We start from the raw sequence: 11990 nt of genomic DNA on the forward strand, positions 1-11990 counted from the left end.
TTTTCCCAAAAAAATGATGGATAATGAATCAGCAAGTAAACATACAATTATGTATTTGTATGTTAATGTCCCATTGATTCCCTCATCTATCATGCTTTTCATAGATGCTCCTTCCCTCAAAATTGTGTTACTACTTTTGATTTTATTAGTGGTGCAGCAGAAAAACTTTCAGTGTGATAAAAATGTCCTTCTGCTTATTGGAAGGTACAGCAGGATTTGAAGTGTGCTGGGATAGATTCTCAGCTGGCAAAAGCTGAGTTTACCAGCAAGGAATCAACCAGTCAGGTTGATTCCTCCCTGCTTTCATGTGCAGCTGGAATTGTGTTGGCAGGCCACATAAGCATGATTGTTTGAACTGTCTTATCTAAAAAGCTGCCTGAGAGTATTTGAGAGGGAGTACAGCAGTGGTGGTTCATACCGCATAGGAAAAGGCAGCCAAGAAATAATCACTGGAAATTAGGACCGTCTTCCAAATTATAATATTCAGGTTGCACAGCTTTCACTGGGAAAAGCATCACTCTCTCATTAAACAAGGAAAGGTGCGCAGAGGGTATGTGTTTGTAGAGGGTTAGTCAATTAGTGTGACAAGCTTGTGCTACAGGATGCAGTGGCTGTGCTAAGCATTTCTGGTCTGTCTTTTTCAGTGTGGCCTTCAATGGGAAGTACAGAAAATTGAACTGTGCTATGACTGTTCCAACAGCATTGAAAAGATCCCTTCACTATTCAGAGGTACTCAAGGCATAGACTCCTCCTGTGACTTTAGCTAAGTTTGTGGTAAATAATAAGTATTGATTTGATCCAATCCATGTATTAGATAACAGTAGATAAAAACAGAAAGTATGTTGGCATGTGATTTGGTTGGTATCAAATGCATGTGCATTTTTAAAGCCAATTCACATGGAAAATCTGGTAGAGTTGAAAACTAATTCATCTTTCCCTTGTAAATGAATAAATGTGATTTTCTACCCTTGAAAGTATTAAATTATACAAACCTTAAGTCAAAGGAAAACTGTTAATTGTAGTTCAGTTGGTGTCTCTGATCTCTGAGCTTCAACCTAGCTGAAATTCTGGAAATAGGGGGTGTTGTTTGTTGGAGTTTTTTGTCTCATTTCATTTTCTTGAATTCAGACCATCATGAAGAGCCTACACCATAGTCTTATCTTTTAAGTCCATGACTGAGTTGAAAAGGCACAATGTCCCTTCACAAGGAATAGAAAGTCCATTGTGCCAAAGTAAAACACTGGGGGTTTTTTCACAGAAAAAAAACCTGAAAAGCAGAAGGAGATCATCTGATCAGCCAAGGAACAACTACAGAGCCTACAAGAAGAGAATAGACATAACTGCAAGTTTGAGAATACTTACTTAATATGTAACTACTCATATATAAAGAAGTATTCATAAACCCAAAAGAAACATGAAAGCTTAATTATACCGTGACTATAAGTAAAAGGAGTGAGAGCCTACCACTTGAGGAACATTACAAGGTAAATTCCAGTAGCAAAGAAGTGCAGGTTGGGGCAGATTCAGATAAAATACTTATATAAACTATTTTGTCAAAGATAACCCTTGAAAAATTTGCTCGCCATCCACATTTATCTGTTCAAAAACCGAACCTTGGTCAGCTGTGCTCCAGGCAGCAAAGTTTTGGCTTATTCAGATGACTGGTCATTAATCATTCATGGGGAGATCACGTGATATGGTCTTATTGAACTTTTCCACAACATTGTGAATCTCTTCAATGTGTTGACCTCCAACTGAGCATCTGTCGTGACACTGAGATGTTTTTCAATTAAATCTATACACAGCTGGTTATTGGGCACCCAACACAGTACTGATACTACTGTGGCAGTACCTTTATTTACAGACTCCTGAACTAGATCAAGAGTCCTGTGGAATATTTAGCTGGGAATAGTGTGTTTTCAGCTTCATTTCCCCCTCCCTCCCCTTACTTTGATAGAGATTCTTGCTTCGATCTAGTACAAAGTCAAAAGTAAACTTGTGTAACTTTAACAAACGTGCCTTTTGGTCAAGTCGTTTTCTATTTATTTAAAACCATTAACGTGTTCTTAGTGTGGTGGTGTCACAGAAAACCATAAAATAAATACAGTTTAACATTATTAATTAAGGCCTCAAAATACCAAAAGACACTATGAAAAATGGATAACTGACCACAATTGACCATAGTCTCCTAAAATGAAGCATTTAAACTTTTTCAGCACAAAGCTGTAGGGGATGTGTAAACCAGCTATACAAAAATTGCCTTCAGATAATCTGTAAAAGACAGGATTTGATAAAAAAAGAAAAAATCATTAAGAATTAATTATGTTACCCCTTGGAAGGAGAATGAGAGTATTCTAGGAAATTGGCATTTTTACACAATGTTTCGTTGCTTACATATAATGCTTTTCCGGAGGAGGAGAACTGTGCTGTGTCTATATAATAAATTCCACAGTAGAGTGAGCTTCCATTGTCAAGGAAAGCTGTATGCTAACCCATCCCCTTCCTCTCTGCCCTCCTATACAGAAGCAAGGCCAGTGGACTTGACAGTAGTTGTCAGTGAAACAATCAATCAAAAATGAAAAAGAACTAGAACTAAGGAAAATCAACTCATTTAAATGAGAAAAATCACTCATTATATAACTAACATAATACTTTAATGAAAACAGAAGATAAGAAATATGTCCAGGAGAATAAGAATTTGAAATCTATCCATAAGGAGCAGTATTCTTCAGAGATAAAACTCATAGTGACAGAAGGAAAAACTCAATAGCAATGAATTTAAATGTTACCGGCTTTTGAAGCTGGAATAACATATGCTTTCAGAAGGGGTATAGAGATTTTGCATGACATGGAATACATTTGCTACTACCTTCCGTAGCACATTATACTTAATAAAAAAATCATATACTAGATTGCTCATTAAGTTCAAACTTGCATTTAAGTCTGGAAGTCTTTTGAGTCCCTCTAAAGCTTTCAACTAGTAACTATGTTTCATATTATGTTCTGAGTAGGGTAGTGACATTAAGATAGGCTTGGAGTCCTGTAGGGATTTTAGATGTTGTTTTTAAAAAAGATATACTGAAATACTGGAGGTAAATCAGAGGCATTAGAAATCGGTCAAAGAATGAAGAGAAAGCCTTATACAGATTTAAAGGCCTTAAAGTGCATGGCTTTCAGTCGAGAAAAAAGGTGTGGTGGGGTAGGGAAATCTGGCCACCATTGTTTTTATTGTCCCAGGCTTGGTGAGTACTTTGTATGTAAATCACCCTCTCTTTGTATGATTTTTTGTCAATATTGTTGCTGTCACTGTTTGTTTTCTTATCTCATTGCTGTTTCCTGTATACTGTTCCTGTGATCTTTGGCTTTAGGACTTCCTACTGTGAGGAGTGGAAGCGAGTGCCAGTGGGAGCACTTTATTGGAACTTACCATTTTTAAACCACAGACTTACATTTCGGTCATGATGTTAAACATGAATTATCAGGTTACATCTAGACCAAGTGGTTTGTTTTGTATCTGTCCATGCCCATGTGCCTCGTAGAAATAGCATAGTTGACATGGGCTGCACGAAAATCAATCTAGGGTTGGCTAATGCCATATGTACACCATACATACCTTGGTTGACTACCTATACAGAGCTTGAAAAGGGAGTAACAGAAAAATATAACACCTATCAAGTAAGTGTAGGTGAATAACTTAATTATTAGTAGAAATATTCAGGATTAGAAGGAGTGCACATTTTAATGAATCAGAACAGAAGAGAGAGTGAATGGGAACCAGGGATATAGCAAAGCATTTGGTTTGGTCTGGTGTTTCCTCCTTCCAAAATAAGCTGTGGAAGTTGCCACAAATAGGACCATAGCATCACAGAATACTTCAAATCGGAAGGAAATGATAAGGATCATCAAGTCGACGCCCTGCTCCTTGTAGAACTACCTCAAACTAAATCATGTGACTAAGAACATCATCCAGATGCTCCCTGAAGACATTTTGACAAGGTTGGTGCCATGACTACTTCCCTGGGGAACTTGTTATATGAACCAACATCTCTCTCAGTGAACCTTGTCCTAAAATTAATTTTCAACTTCCCCCGATGCATTTTTATTCCATTTCATTGTGTTCTATCTTTGGTCAGCACAGAGAAGAGGTAAGCATTTTCCCCTCTCCCCTCCTCCCCCATTGGAAGCTGTAAACTGCCAGGGGGTCTTCTCTCAGTTTTCGCTTTGTCAAGCCAAAGAAACCAAATGGCCTCAGCCACTCCTCATAAGTCTCGCCGTTGAGACTTCTCACCATCCTGGCTGTCCGCCTCTGGAAATATTTCAACAATTTGACTGTTTTGAATTGCTTTAGTTTAAAATTGCATTTGTATCTTATAGCAATTTTTTTAGTCCTAGGACAGTGCAGAATCTATGCATGGCTTTAACGAGTAGAAGTAGAGTTATTTTGAATATGAAGTGGAACAGAATTATTTCTGGTGTTTAGGACTATTTTGGTAATAGCAAAAATGCATTCTTGAGACAGTACTCTGATTTGAAGAGTCTTGTGACTAACCAAAAACCACCAAACGAAAACCAGAAGTGATAATCCAAGAACATGCTACAGACAGCTAAGTTTTTTAGAGTACATGTGAGATAAAGATAGATATAGGTATTAAATTTCCTATGCAGCTCTGCTAGCACATGGAAAATGAACCTCAAACTTCCTATGCCCATATGACTTTCTCTTTAAATTGTTTCAAATTCGTTTGTCCATGTTTCCCCTTACTAGCTTTGTGAACCACAGTGCCACAAATTCAAAAACCTGAGTATTGCAGAGAAGTTGATGCATATCTTCTCTTGCTGCTGTCTCACTGCAGCACAAATATGTATCGTACAGAAAAAGAAAACCTTTCATCTTGAAAGATTTGTGCCTTAAGCACAGAGATTTGGAAAGAAATACTAGTTTCAACACATTACACCCCTCTCTGATCAGACAGACACAAACTGCTGAACTTGTGAAGCCTTGCCATCACTGGTTTGCAGTTTGACTACACATTGTGGGTGGAGTATTAGGTCACAGTGGTTTATTTACGCTTTTTTCTCATTTGCTTGTTTTTACTATTTAAACAGAGAGAAGGTAGAGCATTACAATTTTTCTGTCTGATGCACTAATGTATGACCACAGGCACATCTTCTACCAGAGAACTGGAAAATTCATTACTTCTTGCTCTTCCTTCCTTTCTTCCTTCCTTCCCAGAGAATGTTGTTTCTCTAGTTTTACAAACCATTTGAAAGAAGAGAGAAATGTACTCAAGGAGCAGTGTCAGCCCCTAGCAGTGGGGTCCTGGCACAGGAGCAGCCAAAGCAATCTCCATGTCAGGTGAAACCCCCCCATCTCAGAGCTGAACCAAGTAACCAGCGGCTGCTTATTCAGAAACACTCGTCAATTTACTTTATAGCTATTACAGGAGAGCAGCCTGTATCATTTAAACTTTCTCGCCTCCTGCCAAGTCTGAGAGCTCTGCATTTTCTTGTGTTTCCTGCCATCTTTGACCTATAAATTGTTGTTTTCATAACTTCATAAAAACTACAGAAAGCAGCAGTCTAGGGAAGATCCAGTATCAGGCTCCAGCTGTGAAGGCATATTTACTTTGATGAGACTAGTTTAAAGCAACAGTGCATTGTACAAATTGGCATGAAAAGGGCTTTTTAAAAAACAGTTACATATTGAACAGAATTAGGCAAATAATTTCCAACTCCTGTCTCAAACACACATTGCTGTTCATTCCTGCCAACTGTACAGAAATATAGCAGGAGAAAGTCCCAACTACGCTGATGTGAGCTGCAGAGATAGCTGGATCCTTGAGAAATATTACCCCTTCTGTGGTTCTTAGGCTCCTCTCCAATTCCCCACAGGTTTCAAATGCCAAAAGGCCTGCATAGGAGCAAACTCCACTACAAACAATACTCAAAAGGTCAACTACGTCACAGGATGAGTCAAAAATCAGTGTGCCTTTCAGACCTAGTTCCTCAAAGTAGTTCTCAATAAATGGATAAAATCACATGCCACTGAGGGAAAAAAGAACAGTGCCTCCCTTCAGAGGAGAAAAAAAGTAAACACTACCAATAATGTCCAATATGTTCACACTGCTCAGCTTGCTAAGGCCATCCTCAGATCCGGAACAACTTTTTTGTGGTAATACTTTACTAGAGGTAACTTGCCCAGTAATCTACTATGGGAGGCTTTTTTCACTATTTTCCTCTTTTTTCCCCTGTCCCTTTCTTTCTGTTTGGCTTTTTCTTGTTTTTATTTTTGCAAACAATTCTGCCAAAGAGAGATAAAGAATCTAATGACATGTGAGCAAGTATATTTTCTAACTCATTGAGTCATCTTCCTCTTACTGCTTTCATTTCATTAGCACTTAATGTTTTCTCCTCCTCCTCTTTTGGCTGGTCTCACCATGCCATGGCAAAGCACATTCAGTATGAAATTCCAGAGATCGTCTTCTTCTGGGCATAAGCAACAATCCTGAAATAAGAAATTCAGAAGGAGAGAAATTTAAGTACTGTCAGCAGAGATCAGAAATGACACTGCCAAAATCCATGTATTGGATGACAGTTGAGCAAAGAACTACATAATCAGATAAGTGAAAAGAATGAAAGAAATGAGGAAGACGAAAAAGTTATTTGAGTGTTATATTTAGGATCTGCAAGAACAGGAATCCTGTCTTAATATAAAATATTTTTTATGTAAATTATTTACACATGAAAAAACCAACCCCAACAGAGACTTCAAACAGCTAAATGACAGTAGAAATTTAGGACAGTGGAATCATTTGGCTAGAATTACAGTTGGTGCACTTTTCTTTCATTTATACCATTAACAATTTAAAAGGAAGACTCAAACATCTAGGAAAAAAAAAAGGGACTGCATAACAGTTTAAAAAATCTCCTGAATCTATGTCCGGCCTCCCTTTTCTACTATAAGAAATGGCACACCACAAAAACCTGCTATCAGTATATTTAAATTTCTCCAATGCAATTATAATCCATTTTAAACAAATTTGCAGATGCAGAATCTTTTTCTGTACTTGATAGACATATTTGTCTCTCCTCAGGATTCAATATAGTGTATATCCTCCTGAAAAACCAACACATATATAGCTCCCAATAGTATTTGAAAGATAATTGCAGATTCCAATAATTTGATTGCAGATTCCAATAATTCCAAGTTCAGAATTACCTGGAAAAAGCAGCATCCCATAAACAACTTAAGAGGATTTGGGTCAATTACTGTATTATCTCTTGCCTATGAAAGAATCATCTGAAATACTTGCGATCTGTAAAATAATATATATACTACTGTACTACATATTACTGTTCTAGTTCTTTAATTAAACATTTTGAATGTGGCTGAAATACTTCAGATAAAAAACCCAAACAAACAAACAGGCAAAAAGCCCCAAACACAAACCCCAAACCAATCAACAACAACAACAAAAACCTGCACATGATTTATTTTCTACGCACGGCTTGTTTAATTCAAAAGTTGGTCAAGAACCACTGGAAGTATTTAGCTGTTAAATGTCTTCATTTGACAGAAATTCATTTCTTCTGGTAATTAAAATTGATACAGGATATCAACTATAATGGAAAATGTCTCTTTTCTGACATTGTCTTGTGCATCTTTTCTTTATATAAATATTAAATTCTTTGCTCCTGTTCAAACCAGATTACAATTTAAAATGCATGATAACCAAGATTATATCAAGAAGAATTCTTGCATGCATCAGCTATTCCCTGCAACTCTTCTGACCAACCAGCATAATTCCTGTTAGTAATGGGTTTACATAGCTGCTAAAAAAAGAGCATGGCAGATAAACATACAGGAGATATGGACTCTAAGGTGTCATTCATACCTGGGGAAGGAGGTGGCATAAAATGTTTGTTTCAGATATGATGCTATTTTCAAACTTTATTACCGATTTTTATTTAAACAACCATTCACTACTGTTCATCTGAACAGAAATGTCACCTCTTTGGGTTTTTTCTCCTACTCTTCATGTTGCTGTAACGTCATTTCCCATTTGGAATCTCAGCAGACTTTGAAATTCTTTGAACTTTCAGTTGCATGGGACAAAAAGAATTAAGGTGTACTACCTTAAACTTCAAATGCTGCACTTTATGCCTAAAGTGTATTCATTTCTAATTCCTTATAGCCTTGTTCATTCATGCAAATAAGATTTGATCAGGAGGTTATGTACGAGCAATTAAAGTCAACCTGTCAGAAAAACATTTGTGCCAACTGACCTGACCAGCAGAAAGAGAAGGTTCCTGACAGTTTCAAGACAGAAAATAAATTTATTTATTCTTTTACTCTTACACTGATGCTTTCTCCAACTAGAGGAATTTGTTTTGACAACTTCCACATTTCAAGGCGTGTCACAATAGCATTAGTGTTATATGTTTTTGCAAAGCATTTAGCATGAGACAAAGAACTTCATGATCTGACAAAATTAATAAAATAGCTGCATCTGCTGTGCATTTTTATGCTGGATTTGTATCAAATCTTTCACCTAGAATTATAATCAAATGTTTGTGGTATTTATTCATTGTCTTGAATAAATTCATTACTAACTTCTAGCAATAAATGCTTTAACTTACTACTTCTGTCTCTGGTTCTTTTTGTTTGGAAACTTCTAAGAGCATCTGTCACCACTGATTTTCTTGATTTGCGTGATTTCAAGTCCATAGATATTAAACAGACATGATTATATAGTCACCAAAGTTAAGGGTGAGGGAAGGATAAATTTACTCATAAAGTTCTCAAAGGGTAATACCAATGATTATTTATCCCATCATAAACTGTTTGTGTTTTAAATTGGTGTGGAGTAAGTAGCCACAAGCAGTCTCTCAGTTAAACAGAGCGATCTGGAGACCTATGGCACAGCTCTTTCCATTCTGTCTTTCACTCAACACATGCCTGTAACATGCTAAGGGGTGCTGAAGGCAGACTTACCACAGCCATGTTTTTATTCAATCCTAAGGCTTGCATTCAAAGCCCAAAGCATCTTTGTGACCACTGTAAACACCTACTTGGTACATATGTTTACCCACTTGGCTGTTGGTGTTCCAGAAGTATTTGGGAGACCAGCTGTCATGAAACAACAGAGGCAATTTTGGTGTCTTAATATTTCACGTCAAAAGACAATCAGAATAAGCTAACCTGATGAATATCTCTGCACTCAAAGATAATTTTGTAAGTTGAGCAGCTCCCAAAAGAGAATTTTCCTACTGATTCGTTAACTCTAAAGTGAACTCAAAGACTCACAAAATGATTGAGGCCTCTGGAGAACCAATTCCTGCTAAAGCAGGAGCATCTAGAGCAGGCTACCTAGGACTGTGTCCAGGCAGCTTCTGGGTGTCTTCAAGGATGCAGATTTCACCACCTCTCTGGCAAACCATGCTAGCGCTTAGTAAACCTGACAGTAAAACAGTGTTCATACAGAACCTCCTGTCTATCAGTTTGTGCCCACTTGTGATCTTGTCACTGGGTCTCACTGGAAAGTGTTTCACTGCATCTTCTTCTCACCCTCCCTTCAGAGATTTATACTACTATTTATATTACTCTAAACTCCTGCCACAAACCTTCTCTACTCCAGGCTAAAGAGTCACAGCTTTATGGAATAGTCTTAGAAATTCTTGTCCTGTGCATTTAGAGGAAGAAATTGTGTTGACATTCCTCTGCAGCCAAGATAAGAATATCTGGCCTCCAGCCTAAAATCTACACCCATAACAATCAACACAGCCTGTGGTTTGCTCATGTGTCACCTCGTCCCACAGGCCTTTTTGAACATACTTTATGTCTAAGCAGATGCAATGAGGGCTTACATTATGTACTTGCCTTTATGACTTTGAAGGCACTTGCAGAGACATACAGAAAGAAGAAGGCATCTGTATAGGTAAGATGGTTACATATGAATAGCAATCAAATAACTGTTACATGGCAAGAAGGAACTACAACTCTTAAGTAACATATTCCAGCCATATGAAAGTTGATTAAAAGTTGATTAAAAGTTGATTAAAACCATTATGAAAGTTGATTCCAATTGGATAATTTGACAGATCTGTACTGTGGTAAATAACCAGCAGGGTATTGACCAGCATTACTTTTAGCTATATGTCTTCAGGAAAAGTGCCTTTTAAGAGAAAGGTAGGAGTAACATACCTCAACGCAGGGAGGTAGACTGAGAAACAAGAAAAGAACAAGCATACCTTCTTAGGAAGCTTCTGGAGTACTGGGAAATTGATTCTTAGACCCCAAGGCTAGAAATACCAATATGGATTCACAACAATGAACAATGCAAAATGCCGGAATAAAACTTCATGGATTCATAACTCCTGCCAGTGCACAGCCTCAAAGCACTCAAACTGAAATGGGAAAAAAAATACCTCACTTATTAAATAGCTTTTGATTTGGGGAAGAGTGGGAGAGAGAAAAAAACCCCACAACTGATCAGAGATTTGAAATGAGTCTTTTGTTAAGGCAATCAGCCATACTGGGCTTTTTTCTGCACTTGAAGACTGGATACACATTACTAAAAAGCTGTTTCAGCACTTCTAGCTTTATCAGAATCATAGAAGCACAAAAAAATAAAGAGACAGGTTCTAACATGAATAAAACTGGTGGATTCATTTCACTAAGGGAGTGTTTATAAGTAGAAAGGGAGAAAAGAAATACAATTTAGGTACCAGAAAGAACCTAATTTATGAGTGCTAGACAAATTACTTTCTATGCAGAAAAAACCCCAGATGGATGAATGTACCATTATGTCCATCCATTTCACATTATTAGAAAGTGGGGGGGAAATGGCAAATTGTACAAGTAACATTATTCAAGGCCAGAAATTTTCTTAGAGGGATATTCTCCCAGTGAATTCATGTGGGCAGTTTGAGTGTTGTTAACTAATGTAATTTCAAACCAGTTGTTGTAGTAACTTTTTTATTAACTGCATTTCCCATTGCAGGCATTATTTTCAATAAAATAGAGCAACTTGTTTTCTGGTAAGAGTAAATTGCAATGAAGAATAACTTGGCTAATAATAAAATAACCTCACGACCGGTCACAGGAAATTTCAAATACCTTAATCTATACTCTGATAATATTTAAGATCATCTTCTAATGGATACTTTTGGCTTTATTAGAAATGCAGCTTTCAAAGGTTTAACATTCATTTCCCCAGTGATAATTTATATTTATATTTATATTTTTTTACATGTATGTTCACGTATTTTACAGCTTAGAGGAGGAAAAAGTAAAAAAAAAGGAAAATGACCCTCAGTTATCAATAATCTGTATTCACATCCTTGCAATTCTTATTGAAATATGTTGCTATATCTTTTGAATTCAACTCCCTGAAAAAAGTACAGGCATTGGGTTTTTCACAGAATAGGCAATGGGTTATTTGTCCACAGAGCCAGCCTTCCTCTGTTGCAGTTGCTGCTGTTAGCCATCAAGGCTGTCCAGCAGCTTCTTGATTACATTATTCTCGGTTTTCTTCACAAAAATAAATTAATGCTGTAATAACATGACATGAAATGATGGTGTGAACTTGCATATAAGCTCCCTAATGACCTTAATTAATTAGTGGTTAATTTGGGATAGGGAAAAGTATATCATAAAAACAGGTGTAAAACAGTAAAGACAATAGCCTTTCTTTCTTAGCCTTTTTTTCTTAGCACATAAAAATATTCCTCATGGAAATAGGTTTTATGAAATTTAATGAAGGGGAAACTAGCAAATCATTTTCTTATTCGTACATTTAAATCCCTGTTTTTATATTTCTCTGTACCTTATAAAGTTGACTGGTTGAAGGGCACAAGAAGGGAAGTATAGACTATCTTATCAGTGAAGCTGTAGAGACTAAGCATAATACACTACTCATCAATTAAACAAAAAATTACAGATTTTGAAAACATCACGAATAAATTTTGCCCTTTTTTTGAAGCTTAAT

Source organism: Corvus hawaiiensis, chromosome Z, assembly GCF_020740725.1.
Source record: "Corvus hawaiiensis isolate bCorHaw1 chromosome Z, bCorHaw1.pri.cur, whole genome shotgun sequence".
NCBI lineage: Eukaryota > Metazoa > Chordata > Aves > Passeriformes > Corvidae > Corvus > Corvus hawaiiensis.